The sequence below is a fragment of the Ranitomeya imitator genome, chromosome 5, assembly GCF_032444005.1.
Source record: "Ranitomeya imitator isolate aRanImi1 chromosome 5, aRanImi1.pri, whole genome shotgun sequence".
NCBI classification, from domain to species: domain Eukaryota; kingdom Metazoa; phylum Chordata; class Amphibia; order Anura; family Dendrobatidae; genus Ranitomeya; species Ranitomeya imitator.
The window spans coordinates 635,398,510-635,414,679 of NC_091286.1; positions in this window are offsets into that span (position 1 = coordinate 635,398,510).

A 16,170-nucleotide genomic window follows, 5' to 3' on the forward strand; every position below is an offset into this window, starting at 1 on the left:
AAAAAAAAACGTCTTAGACAGCGCGTTCTGAGCAGTCCGTTCTGCGCATAATATACACGTGTAGTGCACACCAAGTGATCTCTCCGGATGCACTCTACATTTTAGAATAGACTGCGCACCAAAAATAATCAATATAAAGCCATTTTTATGGCAGATCTCAATGCATACCCCCGGTAGAGCGCGTGTACGACCCCATTGAAATAATTTTAGGAAATAAATCAATTGATATACAATAGTAGATGCAATAAATAGACCCAACTGAGGTTATAACTCCTTTATTTCACTGAAAATATGGCCTCACAGCTGTAAAAAACGATGTCGGGTCACTATGACCCGAACACAACAAGTATAACTTTTTGCGTGTAGCAAAAAGTAAACGAAAAAAAAAAAAATACTCATAGGTAGGTCCCCCCAAATGAGGAAAAGTCAAGGAGTCTCAAGTTTTAGAGACTTACAGAAAAAAATCTACAGGGCCGCAAAAAGTCTGTTCGGGTCACTATGACCCGAACAGAACAGCAGGGTTAAACAAGGTCTTACCTTGTCCCACCGCCATAAGTCTGCGTCCACTGCAGTTCTCGCCATAACTTAGCTTACCGCGAGAACTGCCGTGCACGTGACCGGGGTTATCTCAGGTCACCCTGAGTGTAGGCAATCGGCGGAGAGTTATCTCTGATGGTCATCTGCCAGGCATCCAGATGTAGCAGAGCTGGACTCGTCGTGGGAGACTCGTTATTAAAGACTGCATCGGACACAGGGAGTATACTGTTTTTTTTTTTTCAGAAGATCGATAGCTTCGCTTGGATTACCAATGTAATAAAGATGGTAAAACTGTGTGGTGTTTTATTTCATTAAAGTACTTTATTCTGCATGTGTGTGTGTTAACACTTTACCAACTATAGGATTAGTATTGGTAAGAGTCTTATTGATGCCTCTCCATTACTAAGCCAGCTTAATGTCATCTTATAAAGGTGACATTAACCCCTTATCACCCCATATGCCACTACTACAGGGCAGTGGAAAGAGAGAGGATAAGCACCGGAAATGGCGCATCTTACAGATGCGCCATTTCTGGGGCGGCTGGGAGCTGATATTTGTAGCCAGGGGGGGGCCAATATCCATGGTCCCTTCCTGGTTATAAATATCAGACCGCAGCTGTCTTCGTAGCCTTTCTGGCTATAAATTATAGGGGGACCCCATGTCATATTTTGGGGGGTCCCCCTATTTTAATAGCCAGTAAAGGCTAAATATACAGCTGCGGGCTGATATTCATAGCCTGGGAAGCTCCATGGGTGTTAACCCCTTCCCAGGCTATAAACATCGGCCCCCAGTCGCTGGCTTTCCCTCTCTGGCGCAGAAAGGGAATCAATACAGAGGAGGACAATTTTATATTACAGGATGATTTATGTAAACTAGAAGCTTGGGCTGATAAATGGCAAATGAGCTTTAATGGGGATAAATGTAAGGTCATGCACTTGGGTAGAAGTAATAAGATGTATAATTATATGCTTAATTCTAAAACTCTGGGCAAAACCATCAATGAAAAAGACCTGGGTGTATGGGTGGATGACAAACTCATATTCAGTGGCCAGTGTCAGGCAGCTGCTACAAAGGCAAATAAAATAATGGGATGCATTAAATGAGGCATAGATGCACATGAGGAGAACATAATTTTACCTCTATACAAGTCACTAGTTCGACCACACTTAGAATACTGTGCACAGTTCTGGTCTCCGGTGTATAAGAAAGACATAGCTGAACTGGAGCGGGTGCAGAGAAGAGCGACCAAGGTTATTAGAGGACTGGGGGGTCTGCAATACCAAGATAGGTTATTACACTTGGGGCTATTTAGTTTGGAAAAACGAAGACTAAGGGGTGATCTTATTTTAATGTATAAATATATGAGGGGACAGTACAAAGACCTTTCTGATGATCTTTTTAATCATAGACCTGAAACAGGGACAAGGGGGCATCCTCTACGTTTGGAGGAAAAAAGGTTTAAGCATAATAACAGACGCGGGTTCTTTACTGTAAGAGCAGTGAGACTATGGAACTCTCTGCCGTATGATGTTGTAATGAGTGATTCATTACTTAAATTTAAGAGGGGACTGGATACCTTTCTGGAAAAGTATAATGTTACAGGGTATATACACTAGATTCCTTGATAGGGCGTTGATCCAGGGAACTACACAGATAAGTAAAAAACAGCCGCACTCGAGTTTTTGTTTTTTTCATATGCAGAGAAGTAATTTATTATGTTCACCACAGTGATATTGCGAAGCTGGGGTCACCACAATCGTATAAGGCCATGTTCACACGATCCTTTTTTTCATGCGGAATTGCCGCGATTTTCCCGCTGCGGGTCCGCAGCTGTTTTCCATGCAGGGTACATTACATTGTACCCTATGGAAAACAGGAACCACTGTGCACATGATGCGGGAATCGGGAAAAAAAGCCGCGCTGAATAGCCGCGGTAAAAAAGAAGTACCATGTCACTTCTTTTTTCGGAGCCGCAGCGGTTCTGCACCCATAGACCTCCATTGTGAGGTCAAACCCGCAGTAAAACCCGCAGATCAAAAATATATCTGCGGGTTTTATTGCGGTTTGTGGTGCCGAACCGCTGCAGCAGGAAGTGCGGGGAAGCGGGCGGAAGTGCGTGGGCGGAGTGTGGCTGCCCCCCCGTGCTCCGATCCCGCCCCCCCGTGCTCCAATCCCACCGCCCCGTGCTCCGATGCCCCCCCCCAGTGCTCCGATGCCCCCCCGTGCCCTAATCTCCCCCCCTTATACTTACCCGGCGTCCCAGTGTCCGTCCGGCCGTCTTCTCCCTGGGCGCCGCCATCTTGCAAAATGGCGGGCGCATTCGCAGTGCGCCCGCCGAATCTGCCGGCCGGCAGATTCGTTCCAAAGTGCATTTTGATCACTGAGATATAATCTATCTCAGTGAACAAAATAAAAAAAAATAGTAAATGACCCCCCCCCCCCTTTGTCACCCCCATAGGTAGGGACAATAAAAAAAATTAAGAATTTTTTTTTTTTCCACTAAGGTTAGAATAGGGTTAGGGGTAGGGTTAGGGGTAGGGTTAGGGTTAGGGGTAGGGTTAGGGTTAGGGGTAGGGTTAGGGGTAGGGTTAGGGGTAGGGTTAGGGTTAGGGGTAGGGTTAGGGGTAGGGTTAGGGTATTTTCAGCCATTTTAACCCTAAAAAACTTCCTAGAAAACACACAGACTCTGCATAGAAAACTGCATAATAAAAAGGATCAAAAAAAGGATCAAAAAACGCATCAAAAAACGCATCAAAAAAGGACAAAAAAGGACCAAAAAAAGGACCTGCGTTTTCTGCCAAGAGCTGCAGTTTTTTAAAAAACAGTCCTGAAAAAAAAAAGGATGGAAATCAGGAACGTGTGAACATACCCTAAAGGTACTGAGGTAACGTTTCGGCCCTGTTGTGGGCCTTTGTCAAACCTCACTTGTTGTAGAAAGAAAAAAGTGGAAGGTACCCCGAAATTGCGGGACAGATAGTAGCATGAGGCAGGCTCCAGGGAAAACGTTTGGCGTAAATGCGGATCCGGTGTGCTGGCGTCCCTGCGGTGATGTGACACATCACCGCAGGGACGCCAGCACACCGGATCCGCAGCACAAACTGGGATTTTTTCCCCTTCCCTGACTTACTTTTTCTCTGCATTTACGCCAAACCTTTTCCCTGGAGCCTCTCCCCATGAGGAAAGCAATACCACTGTGACTACCAGGACCCTGGGGCGTCACATATCTATCGTATCTATCAATATATCTATCTATTTATTATCTATCTATCTATTGATATATCTATCTAGCTATCTATAGATATATTTATCTACAGATAGATATATCTATAGATAGATAATAGATAGATAGATATATCGATAGATACGACAAATAGATAGATCTATAGATAGATAGATAATAGGTAGGTAGATAGATAGATTAGATAGATACGGTAGTTAGATAGATCTATAGATAGATAGATCTATCTATTATCTATCTATAGCTATATCTATCTATCTATCTATCTATCTATCATCTATTATCTATTATCTATCATCTATCTATCATCTTTTATCTATTATCTATCTATCATCTATCTATTATCTATCTATAGATGTATCTATCTATCTACCTACTGTATATATCTGTGTGTGTAAACATTATTGTTCAATGGAGTATGTAAAAGAAGAGGTTGGACAAGGAAATTACATCACAATTCTTTTTTTTTGTATATCGTTATTTAGCTTACAAAAACACACACAAATCTGCATGAAAAATGCATAAAAAAGCGCAGGTGACCTGACAGTGAACTCAGATGCAGATTTGGTGCAGATTTTACTGTTGTCAAATACTGAGCCATTCCTGACCATGGAAACATAAGGCTAGGTTCACATTGCGTTGGTGGGTGTCCACTAACGGACTCCGTTACATGGCGCAATTGTCACAATTATCGCTATGTAACGGATCTGTTAGCGCACCCAATGACTGCAATGTGCTAACGGATCGCTAACGCATCGCAAACGTATGCCCTTTTTGGCATGCGTCTACGATGTGCCGTTAGTTTCGGACGGACCTCGAACGCTGCTTGCAGCGTTCAGGGTCCGTTCCTCGCTAGTGCAGATCGGGCATCTGCGCTAGCGGGATTGCCGAACGCAATGCCTTTTTGGACATTGCGTTAGCACAATCCGTTAGCGTATCCGCTAAACGGATTGCACTAACGCAATGTGAACCTAGCCTAAAGGTACCATCACACTCAGCAACTTTCCAACGATCACGACCAGCGATATGACCTGGCCGTGATCGTTGGAAAGTCCTTGTGTGGTCGCTGGGGAGCTGTCACACAGACAGCTCTCCAGGGACCAACGATGCTGAAGTCCCCGGGTAACCAAGGTAAACATCAGGTTACTAAGTGCAGGGCCGCGCTTAGTAACCCGATGTTTACCCTGGTTACTATTGTAAATGTAAAAAATAAAAACACTACATACTTACATTCCGGTGCCTGTCACATCCCCAGCGTCCGCTTCCCTGCACTCCTCCTGCATCCTGTGTAAGCACCGGCCGTAAAGCAGAGCGGTGACGTCACCGCTGTGCTCTGCTTTACAGCCGGCCGGCGCTGACACAGGATGCAGGAGGAGTGCAGGGAAGCGGACGCCGGGGACGTGACAGGCACCGGAATATGAGTATGTGTTTTTTTTTTTTACATTTACAATGGTAACCAGGGTAAACATCGGGTTACTATGCGCGGCCCTGTGCTTAGTAACCCGATGTTTACCCTGGTTACAAGTGAAGACATCGCTGGATCGGCGTCACACACGCCGATTCAGCGATGTCAGCGGGTGATCCAGTGACGAAATAAAGTTCTGGCCTTCTAGCTCCGACCAGCGATGTCACAGCAGGATCCTGATCGCTGCTGCGTGTCAAACACAACGATATCGCTATCCAGGACGCTGCAACGTCACGGATCGCTATCGTTATCGTTGTAATGTTGTTCAGTGTGAAGGTAACCTTAAGGCTCCAGGACCCGGGTGCAACTGCAACCCCTGCTCCCACTACAGTACATTTCATAAATAGAGTAATAAGTTGTACAAATCAAAGGCTGAGGGCATTAGATCACTACCTGTACACCCCTGCTGTGAACGGTAATTAAATTAGGTTACCTGATGGAGAGCAGAGAGGAGTCTTTATACAGACTGATTAACAAGTGGCTGCCAGTTGGAAGGGCAAACTGTATGCGTACATCCTAATTACTAAAGAGGTGCTACCCAATGCAAGATAAATATACTGGCCCGGAAGGCTGACCATAGAGCTCCATATCAGAGACCTCAAATGGCAGTGGAAGTAGAACATGTTCCATGCTGTATCCATGGTCAAGGAACATAATTTTATCTATTTGGTAGCTGGAAACCCACAGGAACGCAGTGGGTTACATATATATACAGTGGGGCAAAAAAGTATTTAGTCAGTCAGCAATAGTGCATGTTCCACCACTTAAAAAGATGAGAGGCGTCTGTAATTTACATCATAGGTAGACCTGAACTATGGGAGACAAACTGAGAAAAAAAAATCCAGAAAATCACATTGTCTGTTTTTTTAACAATTTATTTGCATATTATGGTGGAAAATAAGTATTTGGTCAGAAACAAAATTTAATCTCAATACTTTGTAATATATCCTTTGTTGGCAATGACAGAGGTCAATCGTTTTCTGTAAGTCTTCACAAGGTTGCCACACACTGTTGTTGGTATGTTGGCCCATTCCTCCATGCAGATCTCCTCTAGAGCAGTGATGTTTTTGGCTTTTCGCTTGGCAACACGGACTTTCAACTCCCTCCAAAAGTTTTCTATAGGGTTGAGATCTGGAGACTGGCTAGGCCACTCCAGGACCTTGAAATGCTTCTTACGAAGCCACTCCTTCGTTGCCCTGGCGGTGTGCTTTGGATCATTGTCATGTTGAAAGACCCAGCCACGTTTCATCTTCAATGCCCTTGCTGATGGAAGAAGGTTTGCACTCAAAATCTCACGATACATGGCCCCATTCATTCTTTCATGTACCCGGATCAGTCGTCCTGGCCCCTTTGCAGAGAAACAGCCCCAAAGCATGATGTTTCCACCACCATGCTTTACAGTAGGTATGGTGTTTGATGGATGCAACTCAGTATTCTTTTTCCTCCAAACACGACAAGTTGTGTTTCTACCAAACAGTTCCAGTTTGGTTTCATCAGACCATAGGACATTCTCCCAAAACTCCTCTGGATCATCCAAATGCTCTCTAGCAAACTTCAGACGGGCCCGGACATGTACTGGCTTAAGCAGTGGGACACGTCTGGCACTGCAGGATCTGAGTCCATGGTGGCATAGTGTGTTACTTATGGTAGGCCTTGTTACATTGGTCCCAGCTCTCTGCAGTTCATTCACTAGGTCCCCCTGCGTGGTTCTGGGATTTTTGCTCACCGTTCTTGTGATCATTCTGACCCCACGGGGTGGGATTTTGCGTGGAGCCCCAGATCGAGGGAGATTATCAGTGGTCTTGTATGTCTTCCATTTTCTAATTATTGCTCCCACTGTTGATTTCTTCACTCCAAGCTGGTTGGCTATTGCAGATTCAGTCTTCCCAGCCTGGTGCAGGGCTACAATTTTGTTTCTGGTGTCCTTTGACAGCTCTTTGGTCTTCACCATAGTGGAGTTTGGAGTCAGACTGTTTGAGGGTGTGCACAGGTGTCTTTTTATACTGATAACAAGTTTAAACAGGTGCCATTACTACAGGTAATGAGTGGAGGAAAGAGGAGACTCTTAAAGAAGAAGTTACAGGTCTGTGAGAGCCAGAAATCTTGATTGTTTGTTTCTGACCAAATACTTATTTTCCACCATAATATGCAAATAAATTGCTAAAAAAAACAGACAATGTGATTTTCTGGATTTTTTTTTCTCAGTTTGTCTCCCATAGTTGAGGTCTACCTATGATGTAAATTACAGACGCCTCTCATCTTTTTAAGTGGTGGAACTTGCACTATTGCTGACTGACTAAATACTTTTTTGCCCCACTGTATATATATATATATATATATATATATATAAAAAAAAAAAATATATATATATATATATATATATATATATATATATACTGTATCATATTCATGCTTGGTAGGTATATACTGCTTGAAGGTTGTTCAGCAAGATGACAGCCATACTGCTTCTCTAGGAAGTTCCTGGGGAAAATATGTTGACAGCGGAAATATGGCCTAAAACTGGATTATAATCTAAACTAATCAGAATTCCTCCTCTTACCTCAGTTGACGGAGGAGATTTGAGTCTGGTGAGACCTCCATAACATGTCATCTAAGGAATATCAATGTCAGACCTCAGTAGAATCAACGTGTATTACAGATCTGTCCATATTTCCTTCGGCGTTCTAGTAACATAGTTAGTAAGGCCGAAAAAAGACATTTGTCCATCCAGTTCAGCCTATATTCCATCATAATAAATCCCCAGATCTACGTCCTTCTACAGAACCTAATAATTGTATGATACAATATTGTTCTGCTCCAGGAAGACATCCAGGCCTCTCTTGAACCCCTCGACTGAGTTCGCCATCACCACCTCCTCAGGCAAGAAATTCCAGATTCTTACCGCCCTAACAGTAAAGAATCCTCTTCTATGTTGGTGGAAAAACCTTCTTTCCTCCAGACGCAAAGAATGCCCTCTTGTGCCCGTCACCTTCCTTGGTATAAACAGATCCTCAGCGAGATATTTGTATTGTCCCCTTATATACTTATACATGGTTATTAGATCACCCCTCAGTCGTCTTTTTTCTAGACTAAATAATCCTAATTTCGCTAATCTATCTGGGTATTGTAGTTCTCCCATCCCCTTTTTTAATTTTGTTGCCCTCCTTTGTACTCTCTCTAGTTCCATTATATCCTTCCTGAGCACCGGTGCCCAAAACTGGACACAGTACTCCATGTGCGGTCTAACTAGGGATTTGTACAGAGGCAGTATAATGCTCTCATCATGTGTATCCAGACCTCTCTTAATGCACCCCATGATCCTGTTTGCCTTGGCAGCTGCTGCCTGGCACTGGCTGCTCCAGGTAAGTTTATCATTAACTAGGATCCCCAAGTCCTTCTCCCTGTCAGATTTACCCAGTGGTTTCCCGTTCAGTGTGTAATGGTGATATTGATTCCTTCTTCCCATGTGTATAACCTTACATTTATCATTGTTAAACCGGTTCTCCTTCACCTAAAGCTCTCACAGCTCCCAATTGTAAGAAATATCTGTATTTTACCCCTTTGTTATGCAGATTTTGCCCGTACAGTATTTTAGTCTGTTTATTATTCCATATTGTGTAACTTTTTTAAGCACTGTACTTCTTTTCGTATATTAAATCTAAAAATTGTTCCTTGCTGTCAAGCCTGGAAGTGGCCAAGAATAGCTAAGTTATGTTACCCTCTGTATGTCAGTGTTCAAGAAGGTACCTGTCAGGTGCAAAGGAAAGTTGAGTGGTGTTTGTGCTAGTGGGTGATCCACTGCCGGCGTCTCATTGGGCTATCAAAGCAAAGAGTGGGGGAAGCAAAAAGTGTGGTGTGGATGTGAGAGCCGGCTGTGGGGTGCACTTAGCTTATTGACAGCCCATTACGATGAGTGGATGTGTGAGTGTGGGAAGCGGTGTCAACCTCTACAGAAGCATCCAAGGCATGTGGGCACAAGCTAGTGGTCTTCATGACAAATCAGTGACAGCAGGAGTGTTGATCCTGACAGTACACATGAAATCGTTTGCTGAGTATGTATTTTAATAATACTCCTTTCCATTTCCTGAACACATTCCTTGCGGACATTCGTCATTCTGACTGATTCGGGCTGGAAAGAAAGTCTACTCCTCGAATTCTTATCTCTATGATGTATCATATTTATCACTATTCATATACCTGACTATGTATTACCACACAAAGGGTAGACCTTTTAGACTCATGGTGGAAAAATCTACTGGACGTCAGCAAAGCCTCCAAAAGTACAAGATTTAGGAGATCTTACAGTGTGTTCTTCACCTGTTCATTCATCCAGTTATGTCCAGCTTATGTCTGAACCCTCTGCAAAAACAGAATTCGGGTGTACGAGTTGTAAGGTGGCACATAGTGGATGGGATATACAGCTCTGGCAAAAATTAAGAGACAACCACATAAAAACCTTGTCATGGGCAGCCCAATCTCCAGACCTGAACCCCATTGAAAACTTCTGGAATGTAATCAAGAGGATGATGGTTAGTCACAAGACATCAAACAAAGAAGAACTGCTTACATTTTTGCGCCAGAAGCCGTGTGAAAGACTGTTGGAAAGCATGGCAAGACGCATGAAAGCTGTGATTAAAAATCATGGATATTCCACAAAATATTGATTTCTTAACTCTTCCTGAGTTAAAACATTAGTATTGTTGTTTCTAAATGATTATGAACTTGTTTTCTTTGCATTATTTGAGGTCTGAAAGAACTGGTTGTTTTTTTTTTATTTTGACCATTTTTCTTTTTCAGAAAAAAAATACAAAATTTATTCCTTGGAAATTCAGAGACATGTTGTCAGAAGTTTCTAGAATAAAAAGAACAATTTACATTTTACTCAAAAATATACCTATAAAGAGAAACATCAGACAAACTGAACATTTTGCAGTAGTCTCTTAATTTTTGCCAGAACTGTATGTATCACAGAGGTGGATTTCCTCTGTGACACAAGCCTGGAGTAATGCTCTAGTACACATAGCACTAAAGCCCCCGTCACACAAAGCGAGATCGCTAGCGAGATCGCTGCTGAGTCACAAGTTTTGTGATGCAACAGCGACCTCAGTAGCGATCTCGCTATGTGTGACACATAGCAGCAACCAGGCCCCTGCTGTGAGATCGCTGGTCGTGTCGGAATGGCCTGGACCTTTTTTTGATCGTTGATGTCCCGCTGGGTAGCACACATCGCTGTGTTTGACACCTTACCAACGACCTCATGACAGGACGTCCCTCATTGAGGTCTGTTAATTGTCATGAAATAGCTGCCATGTGACATTGTTGTACAGGTCGCTACAGGTTGCCGCATCGCTGCTGCGTCGTTGGGGAGATCTCACAGTTTGACATCTCACCAGCGACCACATAGCGAAACAGCAACGATCCCTGACAGGTCGTATCATTGTCGGGATCGCTGTAGCGTCGCTAAGTGTGACGGGGCCTTAAGAGGGATTAATCGGCCATGACAGAGCCTGATTTAATGTGAGCAGCTGAAGTGTTGGGTGTGATGGCTGCTCACCACAACTCCACCCTTGGGTGTGGTTCACATTGTGAAATGGGACATGTTTGTCTCACACATGTTCTGTGTGTGGAGGTGGGCAGATCTCAAGAATTGTGTCTTTGCTATACTTCAAAGATGCTGAATTCTATACTCAAGAGTAGTGATGAGCGAGTATGCTCGTTGCTCGGGTTTTCCCAAGCACGCTCGGGTGGTCTCTGAGTATTTGTAACTGCTCGGAGATTTAGTTTTCATCTCCGCAGCTGAATGATTTACAGCTACTAGCCAGCTTGATTACATGTGGGGATTCCCTAGCAACCAGGCAACCCCCACATGTACTCAGGCTGGGTAGTAGCTGTAAATCATTCAGTTGCCGTGATGAAAACTAAATCTCCGAACACTAACAAGTACTCGGAGATCACCCGAGTGTGCTCGGGAAAACCCGAGCAACGAGTACACTGGCTCATCACTACTCAAGAGGCCAAACCCACACTTTTATTGAATGGACTTTTTACTTTATGTTTCACTTTATGCCAGACAAGGGCTGTATTAAAGTTTTCCTGTGTAGCAGTTTATGTGGAGTGAAATAAACCAGCTGGACTTTCAATAGAAATGGTTCCTGTGATAAGTCATCCTTCTCCCAAGTCAGTAGCCTTTTTACAGGGACCATTGACTATAATGATGCTGACAGAGTCAGTGTGTCCTTTGACGCAAGTCCTGACGGGACCACTGAATGTCGGCAAGAACACAGTGTGAAAGGGGTCTTAGAGCTCATTCAGACTTCAATTTTTCTCAGATGAGTTCTATCTGTTTTTTTTTATGGATTGCATTCATACCTACAATTGTCTATGCGGTAGTTGACAAGGTAATTTTTTTTCCTCAAAGAAGTAGTGTGCATAAAACCATGTTGACTTGTACGATATCGATCCGTGTGGCAGATTAAAATCACAATATATATGCAAGATATAATAACCGTCAATATGGGACGTGTTCAAACATGTAAGGCTATGGAGTTTAAATGGCATATTTTCCAACTGTATTTATTCTGGGCCAAAAAAGGAAGCCCAAGGTAATTTCCCACCAGATAGAGAAAATCTTATTAATGGCCAATATTACATTCAAATAAAGCATGCATAAGAGAGAGAGAGTCATTTAGACCCTTTGGGGAAAGTGATTGCAATCTAAAAATCCATTCCGTCTCGCGTCTCTGTATAACCCTATCCAAGTCTCCTCCTCTAGTTTTTGGTCTGCCCAACTCAATAATGCTGAAGGTGATTTCTTTCAGGCTTCCACCATGTACGGCGTTCATGTGGCAAGCAACTGGTGTATCCCATTTGTTTCTTATGTCGCCAAGATGCTCACCCACCCTCACCCTCAGCTCCCTTATGGTCTTGCCAATATAGTCCATCGGATTGCCTTGTGCAGGCATGTACTACGGAGGACAGAGAATGAACTTCAATCCAATATTGCAGCCAGCATACAGCCGGCGGGTAAGGAAAGGGTGAATCAAACACCCGAAAACCCCACCCCTATGGCTGAAGATTGTTCCCTCCAAATTCAGGTGACAGAGTCCCTTTAAGGGTAGCGTAGCTTCGGGTGGAAACCTCTGAGCAAAGGGCACAAGTCAACCGCACCCTCAGCCCAGGTATCAGCTTTCAGCAGAATCATTAACAGTAAGGGTACCGTCACACAGTGCAATTTTGATCGCTACGACGGCACGATTCGTGACGTTCGAGCGATATAGTTACGAGATCGCAGTGTCTGACACGCTCCTGCGATCAGGGACCCCGCTGAGAATCGTACGTCGTAGCAGATCGTTTGAAACTTTCTTTCGTCATCTAGTGTCCTGCTGTGGCGGCATGATTGCATGGTGTAACATATATTGTATACGATGTGCGCATAGTAACCAACGGCTTCTACATCGCACATACGTCAAGAAATTATCGCTGCAGCGTCGTAGATTGCAAAGTGTGACAGCAGTCTACGACGCTGGAGCGATATTGTTACGACGCTGGAGCGTCACGGATCGTACCGTCGTAGCGATGAAAATTGCACTGTGTGACGGTACCCTTAGACATTTTGGGAGAATAACCTGTTTTATGAAATAAATGCCAAGTATGACAGACACAAACAAACCAGAAGATCATACAATGTAGTATTCACAAGCTCTAACAATTAACAAGGCACCACCTGCTGCCTGCTCAACACATTTCCGCCACCGAATAAGCCTGCAGCTGCTGAATACTCCAAAACATTCTCTGCTTTACCTAACTTCTATTCTTTATAGAATACGTTACATCAATGGGCCAATCTAACCTTTATTGTATTCATAGTTTAACTTCTCAAGTGACCTAGTAGGACAGTCCAGCAAGACGTGTAGGCAGTGCCTGCAGGAAGCAATGTTTAAGGTGTTTAATTGACCTATCATTTTGTAATTTATATAACCACAATCCATGGCAAACACAGACCAGAGGGACCCACGGTAGAGATCACAATGGTATCACTACAAGGTTGCCCAGAACTGGGGCTGTTAGTGTTACATTTTCTCTCAATGCCCTTACAAATGACAATTAGACTAGTAGATGGGACCAATCAAATCTGAGCCTCTTTTCTCTAAGGGCTGTATAGCAGGCACAAGGTCTACCTTTATAGTATGTTTTTATTTTTTATTTTCTAAGCAGATGTAAAGATTATTTAATCCATAAACCCAGTCTTCTAGATGTTTTCTGTCATATATCGAGCCGTATTAATGTAATCTTGAGGTCGCATAGTCCTACGGTGTCTGACGTAGCATGACATTTCCACAGTTATATCCATGTCTCATTCTTAATAATGAAACTTTAATTGATATGAAATTTTTATAACCAGTGGTGAATAATATCACTGTAAAGCTTTTCATATATTTACTGCCACTGTAGCTCATGTCATTCAGGCCTTTACTACTGAATATGTCAAAATGTTTTCATGATATGAGAAGCCATTAATTAAATTTGCCTCATTGTAATGAGGATGATAAAACATGAGATTATTACTTTCAACCTATGAGAAGATACCTAGATGATAATCTCTGGGTGCAGAGCTAAAAAAGTAAGTTTTTGACCAATCAGACTAATTTTTTTATACTTTGCATATATAGTGCCATCATCTCCACTGTGCTTTACAGACATTATCATCACTGTCCCCACTGGGGCTCACAATCTACATTCCCTATCAGTAAGCAAGTGGAGTGTGGAAACCAGAGAACTCAAAGGAAACCCACACAATCACGGGGAGACCATACAAACTCCTCCATCATGACTTGCTCATGCTTCTGCGCCATCTATAGAGGAGGGAGTCACACATCGTGGGAGTGGGGTAAGGAAAGCATAATTAGCTTATTTTTTTAAAAGTGCTGGAGAAGAAAGGAAGAGGCATAGAGTGGGGACATTATAGCAGGAAGGGGCCCATGATGGTGAGCATTGAACCATGATGAGGACATTATACCAGGAAGGAACACATGATGGGGTAAATTGTACCAGGATATGGCGCATTATACCAGTAAGGGGCCCAGGAAAGAGAGCATTATAACTAGAAAGGGCCCAGGATGGAGGCATTGTTCTAGGATGGAGAACATTATATCAGGAAGGGGTTCATAGTGGAGGACATTGTTATAGCATGGGGCCCAGAATTGGGGGCATTATTACAGGAAGGCTCCAAGATGGTGGCATTATTATTGGAAAAAGGCTAGGATGGGGACATTATTAGTGGAAGGAGCTCAGGATGGGGAACATTATTACAGGAAGGAGGCAATATGGGGGACATTATTGAAAGAAGAAGCCAAGATGGAGGACATTATTGCAAGAAGGAGCCAGGATGGGGGACAATATTGCAAGAAGGAGTCAGGATGGGGAACATTATTGCAAGAAGGAGCCAGGATGGGCGACATTATTACATAGTTTGCAATCCGCTGACCATCCGGGTAGCTCTTCTCTGAACTTGCTGCACTTTTTCTATGTGATTTTTAACCCCTTAGTGACAGAGCCAATTTGGTACTTAATGACCATGCCAATTTTTGCAATTCTGACCACTGTCACTTTATGAGGTTATAACTCTGGAACGCTTCAACGGATCCCGCTGATTCTGAGACTGTTTTTTCGTGACATATTGTACTTCATGTTAGTGGTAACATTTCTTCGATATTACTTGCGATTATTTATAAAAAAACGGAAATATGGCCAAAATTTTTAAAATTTTGCTTTTTTCAAACTTTGTATTTTTATGCCCTTAAATCAGAGAGATATGTCACGAAAAATAGTTAATAAATAACATTTCCCACATGTCTACTTTACATCAGCACAATTTTGGAAACAAATTTTTTTTTTGTTAGGGAGTTATAAGGGTTAAAAGTTGACCAGCAATTTCTCATTTTCACAACACCATTTTTTTTTAGGGACCACATCACATTTGAAGTCATTTTGAGGGGTCTATATGATAGAAAATAATGAAGTGTGACACCATTCTAAAAACTACACCCCTCAAGGTTCTCAAAACCACATTCAAGAAGTTTATTAACCCTTTACGTGCTTCACAGGAACTGAAACAATGTGGAAGGAAAAAATGAACATTTAACCTTTTTTTGCAAACATCTTAATTCAGAACCATTTTTTTTATTTTTACAAGTGTAAAAACAGAAATGTAACCATAAATTTTGTTATGCAATTTCTCCTGAATATGCCAATACCCCATATGTGGGGGTAAACCACTTTTTGGGCGCACCGCAGAACTTAGAAGTGAAGGAGCGCCGTTTGACTTTTTCAATGCAGAATTGGCTGGAATTGAGATTGGACGCCATGTCACGTTTAGAGAGCCCCTGATGTGCCTAAACAGTGGAAACTCCCCACAAGTGACACCATTTTGGAAACTAGACCCCTTAAGGAACTTATCTAGATGTGTGGTGAGCACTTTGAACCCCCAAGTGCTTCACAGAAGTTTATAATGTAGAGCCGTGAAAATAAAAAATCGCTTTTGTTTACACAAAAATGATCTTTTCGCCCACAAATTCTTATTTTCACAAGGGTAACAGGAGAAATTAGACCACAAAAGTTGTTGTGCGATTTCTCCTGAATACGTCGATACCCCATATGTGAGGGTAAACCACTGTTTGGGCGCACCGCAGAGCTTGGAAGTGAAGGAGCGCCGTTTTACTTTTTCAATGTTGAATTGGCTGGAATTGAGATTGGACGCCATGTCGCGTTTGGAGAGCCCCTGATGTGCCTAAACAGTGGAAACCCCCCACAAGTGACACCATTTTGGAAACTAGACCCCTTAAGGAACTTATCTAGATGTGTGGCGAGCACTTTGAACCCCCATGTGCTTCACAGAAGTTTATAACGTAGAGCCGTGAAAAAAAAAATTGCA